This window comes from Petaurus breviceps, unplaced genomic scaffold (genome assembly GCF_028583685.1).
Source record: "Petaurus breviceps papuanus isolate PSGF00001 unplaced genomic scaffold, PetGlider_PUasm1.0 178, whole genome shotgun sequence".
NCBI lineage: Eukaryota > Metazoa > Chordata > Mammalia > Diprotodontia > Petauridae > Petaurus > Petaurus breviceps.
Window position 1 is genome coordinate 19,044,416 of NW_027185777.1, and position 14,904 is coordinate 19,059,319.

The 14,904-nt window shown below is 37.9% G+C and overlaps 1 protein-coding gene and 1 pseudogene across 1 annotated transcript in view; both read left to right on the forward strand.

Moving 5' to 3' along the window:
- Nucleotides 1-14,904, forward strand: part of RAB18 (RAB18, member RAS oncogene family) — a 508,262-nt gene that overhangs the window by 255,748 nt on the left and 237,610 nt on the right. The gene's annotated exons all lie outside the window — the stretch shown is intronic.
- Nucleotides 3,644-7,799, forward strand: LOC138159830 (keratinocyte-associated transmembrane protein 2 pseudogene; annotated as a pseudogene).

Sequence of the window (14,904 nt, forward strand, 5' to 3'; positions counted from 1 at the left end):
TACTGTGACATCCTTAAATCATGTCTTAAATGACATTTTATATTTTTTCCTTCAAGCCATTCTCTTCCTCTGTAAAGTGAGGGAAGTTAGAATGAATTGAATGACATCTAAGTCTCCTTAAAATTTTAAATCTATGATTCCTTGATCTTCCATGTAACAGGCCTTCAAATATTTGAGAAGAGTTATGCCTTCCCAAAATCTTCTCTTCTCCATTCAAAACATTCTGAATTCCTTCTTTAATTAATTAATTAATTTTTGCTTTTTGGAGTGGGAAGGCAGGGCAGTTGGGTTTAAGTGACTTGCTCAAGGTCACCCAGTTACTAAGTATTAAGTGTTTGATGCTGGATTTGAACTTAGGTCTTCCTGACTCCAGGGCTGGTGCTCTATTCACTACACCACCTAGCTGACCCCCAATTCCTTCTTCTCTTTGTTATACAACATGATTCTGAAACATCTTAACACCTTTGGAAGCACTCCCACTTGTCAGTGCTCCTCTACAAATGTGGCTCCCAGAACTGATTTTGCTCCTTCAGATGTAGCTTGATGAATGCAGAGTCCAAAGTTAGCAAGTAATCTAGTCTCCTATTCTGACCTCTTCTTTGAATGCATCTTAAGGTTTCATCAGATTTTTGGCAGTCACTTCACCTTATCTATAGTTTACTTTCACAGAACACTCCTTTCTTTTTTTGCTCCCACGAATGTGATGATCTCAGCTTCTGCTTATCATATAGCATGTACTTGCTTAGCGTTTACCATTTTATGCAGGACTTTACATGTATTCCTGATGAGTTTACAGAGTGTTGGACTTTTGTCTTTGATTGCATTTCCCTATGGAGGTTGTGTCTATGTCCATTTGCTACTTTTGTTCTCATAGCTCATTGAGGATTGAAATCTAAGTCTCTTCTATTGGGAATGAGATGACTTGTTATGGAATTACTGGGGATGATAATTGTAGTGGGTGAGAATTCAAGCCCTCAGTTTAGTATCATAAGGCTGGTTGCCTGTATGGGTGGAACTGAAATTCACCCAAATGTTGGAAGGTTGATTCTCTTTTAGTGAAAAAGCAAAATCCAACCCACTTATGTTTCATTCTACACTCTGAGTCTTTTAGCTTTTGATTAGGAAATGGGTAGCATATTTCATCATTAGTCCTCTGGTTGGTCATTACACAGATGAGAGGTCCTAAGTCTTTCAAAGTTGCTTATCTTTACCATATTGTTGTCATTGTATAAATTGTTCTCTTGAATCTGTGAACTTAACTCTGCATCAGTTCATATAAATCTTCCTGTTTCTCTGAAACCATCCCCTTCAACATTTCTTATAGCACGATAGAACTCCATCTGTGTATATGTATTCTTTTCTCCTTTTACCAGTTCATGTGATTGAGATTTAATTGTCCACCACTCCTTCACACCTTCCTCCTTGTGTGTATTGATGTCTGCTTTTCCACTGCAATTATGTAATTTCCTTTAACCTTCTTTGCCCTTCTGCCTCCACCCCCTGGTATATTACTATTTCCACTGCCTGTGTTTCCTTGGTGCTTAAATTGCTTCTTTGTGGCTGCTTGCAGCATCTATTTTTTAATCTGGAAAGTCTGGATTTTGGCTCTCCTGAGAGTTTCTGTCAGGTTTCAAAGGATTTATTCTCTTTCAGCTTTGCCCTGATTCCTTGATATGTTTTGCAGGTGAATTCTTTTTGCTTTGATATATCTTACAAAGAAGGAATTGCTTACAATCCTGAAAAGAGCAGGGTCAGTAAGGTGATGGGAATTCCCATTGCAAGAGCCTGAGGAATATGCCAATGGTGAGGAAATGGAGACAGTCATAGAGATGAATCTTTCCAGGAGTTTGGAGACTAAAGGAAGGAGAGTTATCTTTATAGTAGTGATGCTGAAGTATCAGATAAGTACAAAAGCTTTTCAATGTTTACAATTTGCATCAAAAATCCACCATTCTATTAAAAATGATCATAGATTCCATGAAAAATGGCTTCAGTTATCTAGTAATCCAAATGCAGTATGGTGCAGTACAACAAACACTGAGTTTGAAATCTGAGGACCTGAAATCACATCCTATCTCTTTCAGTTACTAGCTGTGTGACTCTAGGTAACAATGAACTCACTTAATATCTCCAGACAGACCTTGGTTCTCTCATTTGCAAAATGAGGGGGTTTGTCTAAATGATTTCTTAGGTTCCATCTGATTCTGAATCTATGATCTGTTGAAACACATTAAGCTCTGTGCTTGAAACATTTGCAGCAAACTCTGTCCTGGGAATGAGGAGCTGTAGAATTTTTTCTGGGCTGCTGCTGTCTCCAAAAGCAAATGGTGACATTTAATATTTTGATAACTGAATTTCAATTTGATTGATTTCCTTTGCAATCCCATGTATTTTATTTTATATATTTAAGAACATTATTCAGAAAAGGGGGTCCATAAAATTTACCAGACTGACAAAGGGGTCCAGGACACATACAAGTTTAGGAAGCCCTGCTGTAGAAATTGCTGCTTGAGATTAATCTTGAATAAAGAGAGGGGTTATATGTAGAGCTGATGATGCAGGAGTTCATTCTAGGCATGGGGGATAGCCCAGTTCAAAAGCACAATAATGGGGTATGGAGTGCTTTGTGCGAGAAACTGAGAGAAGTAAAGTAAAATAAAGCTGAGAAGGCAGGTTGGGGACAGGTTGGGATAGGCTTTAATCACAAAGCAGAAGAGTTCATGTTTTATCCTAGAGGCAACTAGGAACCACCTGAGTCCATTGAGTAGAGGTGTGACCCATCAGGACTTCATCTCCTAACTCCAGGCATTGTTCCTCATGCCTCCTCATCTGTACCATCTAGCCTCCCTAGTTTTCTTGAAGTCTCAGAGAAAATATCATCTTCTTTTAGAAGCTGATCCCTTCTCTCTGTTGACTCCCTCTAATTCATCCTGTATATATCTTATTACGATGGTGGTTTTCATGTTGTCTTCCTCATTAGACTGTGAGCTCCTTGTGGATGAGGACTATCTTTAACATTTTTGTATACTTGCACACCTATGTCATATAGTAGGTACTTAATAAATGCTTGTTACTTGTTGACTAATGTTGAGATGAAGAAGGAGTTGTTTCCAGACATGGGGAATATATTGCCTCAAAGGCATGGAAATTGTATTTTGGTGAAGAGCTAGTAAGGTTAGTTTGCCTGGAAAGGTGTGTGTGTGTGTGTGTGTGTGTGTGTGTGTGTGTGTGTGTAAAATGAAGTGGTATGAAATAAATCTGGAAAGGCAGTAGGTGGAACTAGGTAGTGGAAAGTTATAAATATTAGGCTGAACAATTTTGTATTTTATTCTATAGGCAATAGAGAGCCACCTATTAGAATGACATTGTGAATGAGCACTGCTAAAGGACCACCAGTTTGAACTGGTGATAACTCTTTTAAGTTCAAGGGATGTTTTTCTTACAATGAAAGAAAGAATTGATCAAGTTTTCCCATTCATTGAAATTCCTGCTTTTGTTGGTAAATGTTTTTCCTATTGAGGAATTCCATGGTCCACATTAGGAAGGGCAAAGGTCAAGTCCTTTGCACAAAACTGACATATCCAAATAAGACATATTGAAGGATATTCTTTATGGCTTTTGGAGGCCTAAGGATAAGCTAGCGATGGTGAGGGTAATGGGTTTGCTACAAATATGCAAGTATGCTTTCATTGCAGTTTGAAGTGGGGATAAAAGCAGCCACCCAAGGTTGCCTTCCCAACTTTCCCCATTTGTGCAAGAAAAGTTCCATTAATGACATTTATTAAGGATACTTTCTTACTGCCTAGGGGACTCAGGCAGCGATTGGTAGGGAACTAAAGTGTAATCTATTGCTTCTTCCATATTCTTGCTCAAATTCACTCCAGTTCATTTGTGGTCTTCTCTCCTTAGCTGCTTATTCTTTCCAGATGATTTCTTCTAGACTTATGGTATGAGACTCTGAGGAAAGTCCTGATTTTATACCTTTTTCTGCACAAGGGAGGAGGAGAATTGACATTGTATCCTGACCAATTGTACCCTCTATGAGAGGAGGGTTTTTTTTTTTTTTTTGCTTTTTGGAGGGCAATTGGGGTTAAGTGACTTGCCCAAGGCCACATGGCTAGTTTTGTGTGTGTATGTGTGTGTGTGTATGTTAAGTGAGACTGGATTTGAACTCAGGTCCTCCTGACTCCAGGGCTCATGCTCTACACACTGTGCTCCATGGATGTGTTATTTCTAGATATTACCTATTATGTCCTGGAAAGCAGAAATGAGAGTATCCTGTATCTTTGCTCCCATCAAAAGAGTATTGCCTCTACAAGGATCCAAATGATCCAGGACTAGGGCCTGGGTTCCTTATCACTTTTATCACACAAGTTTGTCAGAATGCTAGACAAGTTGTTTGAGCAACATCCCCTAGGGTGAGCACATGCTATCCCTCATTCCTAGGATAGAGGATGAGATCACCAAAAAAGAGATAATGGAGTAAATAGAGATGAAGACCAAGAGCAAAACTTTGGCGTATATAGACCGTTAGTGGGCATGATATAGATGAAGATTCAGTAAAGGAAACTGAGAAGGAGGAGCCTGATAAGTAGGAGAACCAAGAGAGGACAGTGTTTTTTTTTAAAAATTGCTTTATTTAATTTTATTATATATATACATATAATATATATATATTTAGAGAACTTTATTTTTTATTTTTATTTTCATTTTTTTTTTTGCTTTTTGGAGGGGGGAAGGTAAGGCAGTTGGGGTTAATTGACTTGCCCAAGGTCACATGGTTAGTGTTAAGTGTCTAAGGGTGGATTTGAACTCAGATCCTTCTGACTCTAGGGCCGGTGCTCTATTCACTGTGCCACCTAGCCTCCCCCCAATATTTTATTTTTTACAATTACACATAAGAACAATTTTTAACATTTGTTTTAAAAAATTCTTGAGTTCCAAATTCTCTCCCTCCCTCCTCTCTCACTCATTGAGAAGGCAAGCAATTCGATATAGGTTGTACATGTGCACTCATGCAAAACAAGTACATTTCCATATTAACCATGTTGTGGAAGAAAACACAGAAAAAGTTTTATAACTCTTTGGACAGTTACAAATTACTCTGCAAAATGGTTGGACCAGTTCATAGTTCCACCGATAGTGAATAAGTGTCTCAACGTTTCTACATCTCCTCCAACATTTTTCACTTTCCCCTTCTATCATTTTAGCCCATGTGAGAGATGTAAATATATCTCAAGGTTGTTTTGATTTGTATTTCTCAAGTCAATAATTATTTAGAGTATTTTTTCATATGACTATAAATTGTTTTCATTTCTTCATCAGAAAAATGCCCCTTAATGTTCTTGACTCTTATTCTTATAGATTTGACAAAGCTCTTTATATATACTGTGTATTTGAGATATGAGACTTTTATCTGAGAAACTGTCTTAATTTTCTGCTTTCCTTCTAATCTTGGTTTAATTTGTGCAAACCCTTCTTAATTTATGTAATCAAAATTATCCATTTTGTACCTCATGATGCTCTCTATCTCTTGTTTATTCATAATTATTTACCTATCCATAAGTTTGATAAGTAATATGTTCCATGTTCTTCAAATTTCTTGTAATATCTCCCTTTATATCCAGGTCATGTTCTTATTTTAACCTTTTCTTGGTAAATGGGGTATGAGTTTGGTCTATACCCAATTTCTGCTAGACTGCTTTCCCAATAATTTTTACCAAATAATGAATTCTTATCCCCCCCGCCCCAAATTAAATCTTTATACCAAAGACAAGGTTACTATAATCATTTGCTGCTGTCTACTCTTTTCCACTGATACACCTTTCCATTTCTTAGAAAGTAGTAGATAATTTTGATAATTACTGCCTTATAATATAATTTAAGATCTAGTGCTACTAAATCCCCTTCCTTTACATTTTTTCAATAGTTCCTTTGGGATTCTTGGCCTTTTGTTCTTATATAAATTTTGTTATTATATTTTGTAACAGTAAAAATTTTTCGGTAATTTATTTGGGATGGTATTGAATATATAGAGTAATTTAGGTAAAAATTATCATTTTTTTACTATATTGGTCCTGCTTACCCATGAACAATTAATATTTCTTCATTTATTTAAATCTTATTTTATTTGTATAAAATGTTTTTTGTAATTTTGTTCATATTGTTCCTGGATTTGTTTTGGCAGGTTTACTCCCAAGTATTTTATGCTGTCTAGAATTATTTTAAATGGTGTATCTTTCATTATCTCTTCTTGTAGGGTTTTGTTGGTGATATATAGGAATACTGATGATTTATGTTGATTTACTTTATATCCTGTCACTTTGCTAAAATTATTGTTTCAACTAACTTTTTAGTTGTCTCTAGGGTTTTCCAAGCGTGTTATCATATCGTCTGCAATAAGACATAGTTTTATTACCCCACTGACCTGATTCCTTCGATTTCTTTTTCTTCTCTTACTGCTATTGCTAGGATTCCCAACACAATATTGGATAATAATAGTGACAGTGGGCATTCGTTTTTCACGCTTAATCCTACTGGGACTGTAGCAGCAAATACCCCAGCATACCCAGGGTGGCTGCCAACACAGTTTCTTATATCTGCTTTTCTAAAGGAAAGAAACTCAAAATGGGTTAAAAACCTTGCTTTAATAAAATATGTCATTTACTTAGTTCAGGGGAAAAAGGTCAGCACCCTGAACTTCAGAGAATACAGAGGTTACAAGCGGACAAATAATACAGACAGAGAAACAGATCAGCAGACAGGCTTCCAGCTGCCTGACCATTACATGCATACCTAATCAGTTACCAAGGAGGAAAGCACCAACATCTGGGTTTTCAAAGCCAGAGGGTTCAACAGCTGCCCAGAGTCTAGTCTGGTCAAATCACATAACTTCCCCCTCCCCCCCCTGCAGGACCATGGAAGTGGCCCTGCAGGAAAGGCCCCTGCCCCCTGACTCCGCAAGCCTCTGCGCCACCGCCCCAACCTCCCTGCCCGTGCCTCACCTCTACTCCTGCTGCTGCTGCTCGTCTTCCCGGAGCTGCTCAGCGCTCAAGAGAATCTAATATTACCAGTGATTGTGAAACAGCCCTCAAATACAGTGAAAGCTGGGTCTAGCCACACCAAACTTAATGTTTCCACCACCAATGCCCCAGTCTTTATGCCCAGTTCAGGAAAAAATGAAGTGACCATATCGGTAGTCTCTCCATCACAAACTACCATGCCCCAAATGGAAATTGATGTTACTGAAGATACTGGAATAGAGGATGAGGAACTTCTTACACTGAATAGTTCTCCATCTGTATCCAGCGATGCTTTGGACAATGGGGATTATGGAGAGCAAGACTTTGAATGGACTCCCAATACCAGAGATGATACTGATGAGCAAATGCAAGAAAATATAGGTTATGCAGGATTTGAACAGACTGTTAATCTGAACAATTTTCATGATACAAAATCCTTTAAGTCTCTATCATCAAATATAGACCAGGAAGACAGCCATTTCTTTTTTCATCTCATTATTTTTGCTCTTTTGATTGCTATTGTTTATATCACAACAAAAGAAAGATCTTCTTAATGGTTCAGAGCAGAAAATGGCGTGATGGTCTTTGCTCCAAAACTGTGAAATATCATTGATCAGAATGTTAATGAAGCAATTCCTTCTCTGAAAATTACTAATGATTATATATTTTGAAAGTACTGTGATCTGAGATTACTTATATAGTTATTTTCTTTGTCTGACTTTTTATATCATGTTATGCAGATATTTGCCATAAACAGTTGGTACATAAAAAAAAAAATCACATAACTCTTCTCAAAATCAGCCCCAAAGCAAAGCCTCACATCAGGGTATATATAATCTTCTCCTGGCTCAGAGAATGTCACAACCCTCTTGACCCACTGCCCAATCACAAAGCGTCAAAGTGTGGGCATTCCTGAAAAACAAGCCTCCCACCATAGGCTCCATGTGATCACATTCAGCCTATTAGGGGGCAGAGTATATTTTCTTTGTTTGTTATTTTTTTTTTTTTTAAGCAATTGGGATAAAGTAACTTGCTCAAGGTTACATAGCTAGTTTTTTTTTGTGTGGGTGTTAAGTATCTCAGGCTGGACGATCCTGGTGCCACCTAGCTGCCCTGACAGAGTATATTTTCAAATCAAGGAAGGTTCTCAGAGTCACTTAAGCCTATCAAAGGGCCCAGGAGCAGGAAAGATCTTAAATTCCAATTCCCATAAAAGGGACAGAGTCTAGCTTGTCCCCATTACAAATAATATTTGTTGATGGTTTTTAGGTAAAAGCATTTCATCCATTTAAGGAAAAATCCATTAAAATCTATACTTTCTAGTATTTTTTAAATAGAAATGAGTGATATACTTTATCAAAACCTTTTCTTTCTCTATTGCTATTGATGAAGAATGGGCTCTGGGAGCCCCCTTGAGCTCTCCTTGAATCTTTGAGTATATGCTCTGGGAACCAACCTGCTTTGAACTCTGATTAAATCATCCTATTTGATTAGGCATTTTCATCAGGCCATAAGCCTTACATTGTGGCTGAGCCCAAACCTCTGTTACTAGACTTGCCACCCTTGAGTCTATCAAAATATCAGTCCACCCTTGAACTGGCCTAGCCCACCATTGTCTGTAAGCTCCAGGTAGCCTCCAGCAACTTCCCACCCTTAATCACTCATTGACCTCATTAACTCCTCCGGAAGACCCTCCCCAAACTCCTCCTTTAGACCCCCTTTAGATTCCTCCCACAATTTTCTTTTTTTTAATTTTTAGAAGTTATTCTAGTTTATATCATTCATTTCCGCAAAATTTTGAGTTACAAATTTTCTCCCCATTTTTCCCCTACCCACCACCCCAAAATAGTGATCCCACTGAATATCTGCTACTCCAATCTGCTCTCTCCCATATCTTCTCCCATACCCTCTCTGACTTTCCAGTAAGGCATGGTGGATCTCTATACCCCAGTGCCTGTATATCTTATTTCCCAGTTACATGTAAAATAATATTCATAATAGTATATATATATATACTGGCCCTGGAACCAGGAGGACCTGAGCCCAAATCTGTCCACAGACACCCAACACAAAAATCAGCTGCGTGACCCTGGGCAAGCCACCTAACCCCAACTGCCCTCCAAAAAGCAAAAACAAAAGAAAATAAACATTTGATTTTAAAACTTTGAATTCCAGATTCATTCCCTTCCTCCTTTGTCACCCACCCTTACTGGGAAAATAAGCAATTCAGTATAGGTTGTATATGTGTAGTTATGCAAAACATTTCTATAGTGAATTTATTGTAAAAGAATGACTATATTTCCCTCCCTCCTATCCCACCTCCCACTTGTTCTATTCTCTACTTTGATCCTGTACCTTTTCAAAAGTGGGTGCTTCCAACTTCCCTCCCCCCCAGCCTGCTCTCCCTTCCATCATTCCCCCTCTCATCCCCTTCCCCCCTACTCTCCTGTAGGGTGAGATACCTATTTAGTGTGTATGTCATTTCCTTACTAATCCAAATTCAATGAGAATAAGGTTGACCCATTCCCTTTTGCCTTCCTGTTCTTCCCCTTCATTGTAACCATTTTCCCTTGCCTCTTCTATATGAGATAGTTTACCCCATTCTGTCTCTCCCCATCTCCTCTCATCATATTCCTCTCTCACCTCTTAATTTCACCTTTTAAGTATCATCCCTTCCTATTAAATTGGTCCTGTGCCCTCTGTCTATGTAAACCTGTACACATATATACACACTTACACATGTATTCATGCACCCATATACCCTCCCATATAGATATATATGTATATGTATATATATATATATATCTACACACACACATACACACACATACATACATTTCTATTCCCTTAAACTATTCTCATACAGAGAAAAGATTCATAAGTTACAATTGTCTTTTTTCCATGTAGGGATATAAATAGTTCGACTTTGATAAGTTCCTTATGATTTCTTTTCCCTGTTTACCTTCTCATGCTTCTCTTGCTTCTTGTACCTGAATGCCAAATTTTCTATTCAGCTCTGGTTTTTTCATCAAGAATGCTTGATTCCACGGAATGACCACATTTTCCCCTGAAACATGATACTCAGTTCTGCTGGGTAGGTGATTTTTGGTTTTAATCCCAGCTACTTTGCCCTCCGGAATATCATATTCCAAGCCCTTTGATCTGTCAGTGTAGAAGCTGCCAGATCCTGTGTTATCCTGATTGTGTTTCCACAGTATTCAAATTTTTCTTCCTGGCTGCTTGTAATATTTTCTCCTTGATCTGGGAACACCAGAACCTGGCTATAATATTCCTAGGAGTTTTCTTTTTGGGATCTTTTTCAGGAGGTGATCGGTGAACTCTTTCAACCTCTATTTTGCCCTCTGGTTCTAAAACATCAGGACAATTTTCCTTGAGCATTTCTTGAAGTATGATTATTAGGTTCTTTTTATGATCATGGCTTTCAGGTAGTCCAATAATTTTTAAATTGTCTCTCCTGGATCTATTTTCCAGGTCCATGGTTTTCCCAATGAGATATTTATATAGGCAATAATATATATTGCCTTCTATTTTTTTCAATTGTTTGGATCTGTTTAATAGTATCTTGATTTCTCATAAAGTCACTAACTTCCATTTGCTCCAATTTAATTCAGAAGGAATGATTCTCTTCAGTGAGCTATTGATATTCTTTTTCCATCTGGCAAATTCGACTTTTTAAGTCATTCTTCTCCTCATTGCCTTTTTGAGCCTCTTTTGCCATTTGAATTAGTCTATTTTTATGGTGTTATTTTCTTTCTTTCTTTTTTTTTTAAGCAATCGGGATTAAGTAACTTGCTCAAGGTTACACGGCCAGTTATTTCTGGGTGTGGTGCTGAGTGTCTGAGCCCGGGATTCGATCTCCAGGTCGTCCCAACACTGGAGCCACTGCTCTTACTTGCTGAGCCACCTGTCCGCCCCTAAGCAATTGGGGTTAAGTAACTTGCTCAAAGTTACACGGCCAGGTGTTTCTGGGTGGGTGCTTAAGTGTTTGAGCCAGGATTCGATCTCCAGTTCGTTCTGACACTGGAGCCGGTGCTCCTACTTGCTGTGCTACCTGGCCGCCCCTATGGTGTTATTTTCTTCAGTCAGATTGTTGCCTCTCATTTCATAATTTTCTTGCATTGTTCTCATTTCTCTTCCCAATTTTTCCTCCACTTCTCTTATTTGGTTTTCAAAATCCTTCTTAAAGTCCTCTATGGCCTGTAACCAGCTCGTATTTTTTTGGAAGCTTTTGGTGCAGGAGTTCTGACTTCACTGTCTTCCTCCTGTTCCATGCTTTGATCCTTTTTGTCCCCAAAATAGGAGTGTAAAGTTGGGTTGCTCTGCTTGCTTTGCTTCCCTCGTTTGCTCATGTTGCCACTCAATTACTTGACTTTTGGGCTTTTTGCCACAGTAGGACTCTGCTACCAGACAGGGGAGCTTCATCCCAATTGCTGGGGTTTTCTCATCTGCTGAAGGTATTAGTTGGGTGCCCTCTCTGAAGCCTCCACATGCTCTGGCAAGCTGATTGCACATCCCAGGACCTCCACCCTAGACAGCTATCCAGATCCAAGCAGGTTAAAGCAAGAGCGTTTACCCCTCAGACTATTTGCTTGGTCCTGCTACAAGCTGCAGGCCAGGAGGTGAAGCTGCCACATGGCAGCAGCTCCATGGCTGCTGCACCTCAGCAGCTTATCCCTCCAGGGGATAAAGGCCAGACCACACTCCCAAACTACCAGATCCGAAAGTCTACACTCCACTGACCTCTCACTTTGTCCTTAACATCTATGGGTTGATAATTCTGGAAACCACCACAGCTGCTAGTGATCTGAAGTCCCTCCAGCCAGTACCTCGTCGTGGCCATGCTGAGGCTAAAACCTCCAGCTTGTGTGGGACTGGGGTTGGCTCCCGGAGTGCTGCTCTGGCCACTTCCTGCCAGCCTGCTGGGCTGTCCTCAGCAGGAGGTTAGCTTCTTTGTGTCACTTTGTGGGTTCTGTGGCTCCAAAATTTGTTCAGAGTAACCTTTTACATGAATTGGAGGAGGTGAGAGCAGGAGCCCCAAGGATGTCCTGTTTCTACTCTGCCATCTTGACTCTGACCCCTCCAAGGTTTTCTGTATATAAGACCCCATCTTGTCTCCATGTGTGTGAGAGTGCCATAGAATGACCTAGCACAGGCTTGCTCTGTGTCCAATACAAGCGAGCTTTTAATAAACTTTACTTTTCTTTGGCTGAGAACACTTGAGTCACATTCATTGGGCAGGACCTGTTGTGTTGGTATTTTGGGGTCTCCAGAGCAACCCTAACCCTCTTGATGGGTAACCTCTTCACTATGATCATAAGATTTCTGTTACTTTTATTATTAATATAATCAATTATTTTAGTAGTTTTCCTTATGTTAAACCACCTCTGCATTCCTGGTATAAATCCTACTTGATCATAATGCTTAATCTTTGTAGTATATTTTTGTAATATCCTAGTTAGATCCTTATTTAGGATTTTTGCAACCATATCAATGAAATTGGTCTATAATTTTCTTTCTCTGATTTTTCTCTTCCTGGTTTAGCTATCAATATGATATTTATTTCACAAAAGAAATTTGATAAGACCCCTTTTTTTCCCTAATGTTCCAATTAATTTATTTAATATTAGAGTTAGTTGATCTTTAAATGTTTGATAGAATTCACTTGTGAATCCATATGGTCCTGGTGCTTTTTTCTTAGGAAACTCATTTAGGGCCTGGTTTTCTAAAAAAGATTTATTTAGATATTCTATTTCCTCTTCTGCTAATCTAGGCAGCTTATATTTTTGTAAATATTCTTCCATTTCACTTAAATTATTAAATTTATTGGCATATAAATGGCAAAATAACTCCTTATAATTGCTTTGATTTCATCCTCAGTGGTATATTCATCCTTTTTATTTTTAATACAAGTGATTTTGTCTTCTTTTTAAAAATAATATCAACATTTCATGTCTTACTGGTTTTTTTCCATAAAACCAACTTCTAGTTTTATTTATCAATTCAATGACTTTTTTACACTCATTTTTAAATTTTAGGATTTCCAATTTGATGTTTAATTAGGGATTTTTAGTTTTTTCCTTTTCTAGTTTTTAAAATTGCATACCTAATTCCTTGGTTTGCTCTTTCTGTATTTTATTAATGTAAACATGTAAATTTTCCTCTGCTTTTGCTGTATCCCATAGGTTTTGATATATTGTCTCATTATTGTCATTCTATTTAATGAAATTATTGTTTCTATGATTTGTTCTTTAACCCATTCATTCTTTAATATTAGATTGTGTAGTCTCTAATTAGATTTTGTTCTGTTTCTGTGGTCCCTTATTAAATATAATTTTTATTGTATTGTATAAATTTTGTTGCATTTTATTTCATTGAAAGTATGCATTTAATATTTCTGCTTTTCTGCATTTAACTATAAAATTTTTATGCCCTAATATGCAGTCAATCTTTCTAAAAGCACCATGTACTGCTGAGGAAAAGGTATATTTCTATTCCTATTCAATTTTTTTCAGATATTTATCATATCTAGCTTATCTAAAACTCTACTTCCTTGACCTCTTTCTTATTTTTTTTGGCTAGATTTATCTCATTCTGAGGGGGAAAGATTGAAATCCCTCAGTATAATAGTACTGCTGTCTATATTCACCTATCAAGTTGCTTTGCTGCATCATTATTTTAGTATTAATATTAACATTAAGTAGTATTGCTATTACTTCATTGTCTATGGTACTTTTATAATAGTTTCCCTATTTCTCTATCTTTCTTTTTTTCTTTTTGGAGGGGAAAGGCAGGACAACTGCTCAAGGTCACATGGCTAGTAAGTGTTAAGTATCTGAGGCCAGATTTGAACTCAGACCCTCCTGACTCCAGGGCTGGTGCTCTATTCACTGCACCACCTTGCTGCCCCTATTTATCTCTTTTAATTAAATCTCTTTTAGCTTTAACTTTGTCTGAGATCATGATTGCAACCTCTGCTTTTTTACATCAGCTAAAGCATAACAAATTCTACTCTAGCCCTTTATTTAACTCTATGTGTAGCTTTCATTTTTAAATGTGTTTATTGTAAATAACATTTTGTCAAATTCTGGTTTTTAATCCATCTTGCTGTTTCTGTTTTATGGGTGAATTCATCCCATTCACATTCATAGTTATAAATTATTATTTGTGTATTTTCCTCAATGCTATTTTTCCTCACCATTGTCCTTCTCAGTCTCTCCTTTTACTCTATCCCTCCTCACAATCTAGTTTGTTTCTAACCACTACTTCCCTTATCCACCCCCTTTTAAAGAATCCCTTCCTTATCCTTCCTCCCCCCTTTACCTTCCTATTCCTTATTCTACCCACCCCTCCAAGAGTTCCTCTCTTATCCTCTTTCCCCAAGACAATTTAAGTGGAAGCAGTTCAGTTTTCTGGCATGGCATTCATAGACTGTCAAGGTTTTACAGTTTTCTAACCATGTGGTGAAGAAACAGACATTTGGTTGTCTGTGGAGACAGAATTGGATGTGCATTCAAAAGATACTAACTAGCTAAAGTGTCTTTTTCTTTCTTGGCCAGCTGCATTTTGATTAGGAGGCACAGACTGCTGCAGACTCTCTGAAAGGGTAAAGAGAGGTAGTACCTGCAGTCTACTTTTCTCATTTAGGTTGAGATGAAACCATGAGTATATGGTCCAGATATTGCTTCTGTTCCTGTTATGTTTCTTCTTTCTTGCCTTAGTTGAAGGAGTATTAGAAGAACAAATTAGTCTTTAACCATCAACAAGTGCAGAGACACCACCTATCTGGAACTTGGAATCCATGCCAGAGTCTACAAATCTGAAAGCACTAAGGAGGAAAATTAATTGAAACCTAGCTAAGCAG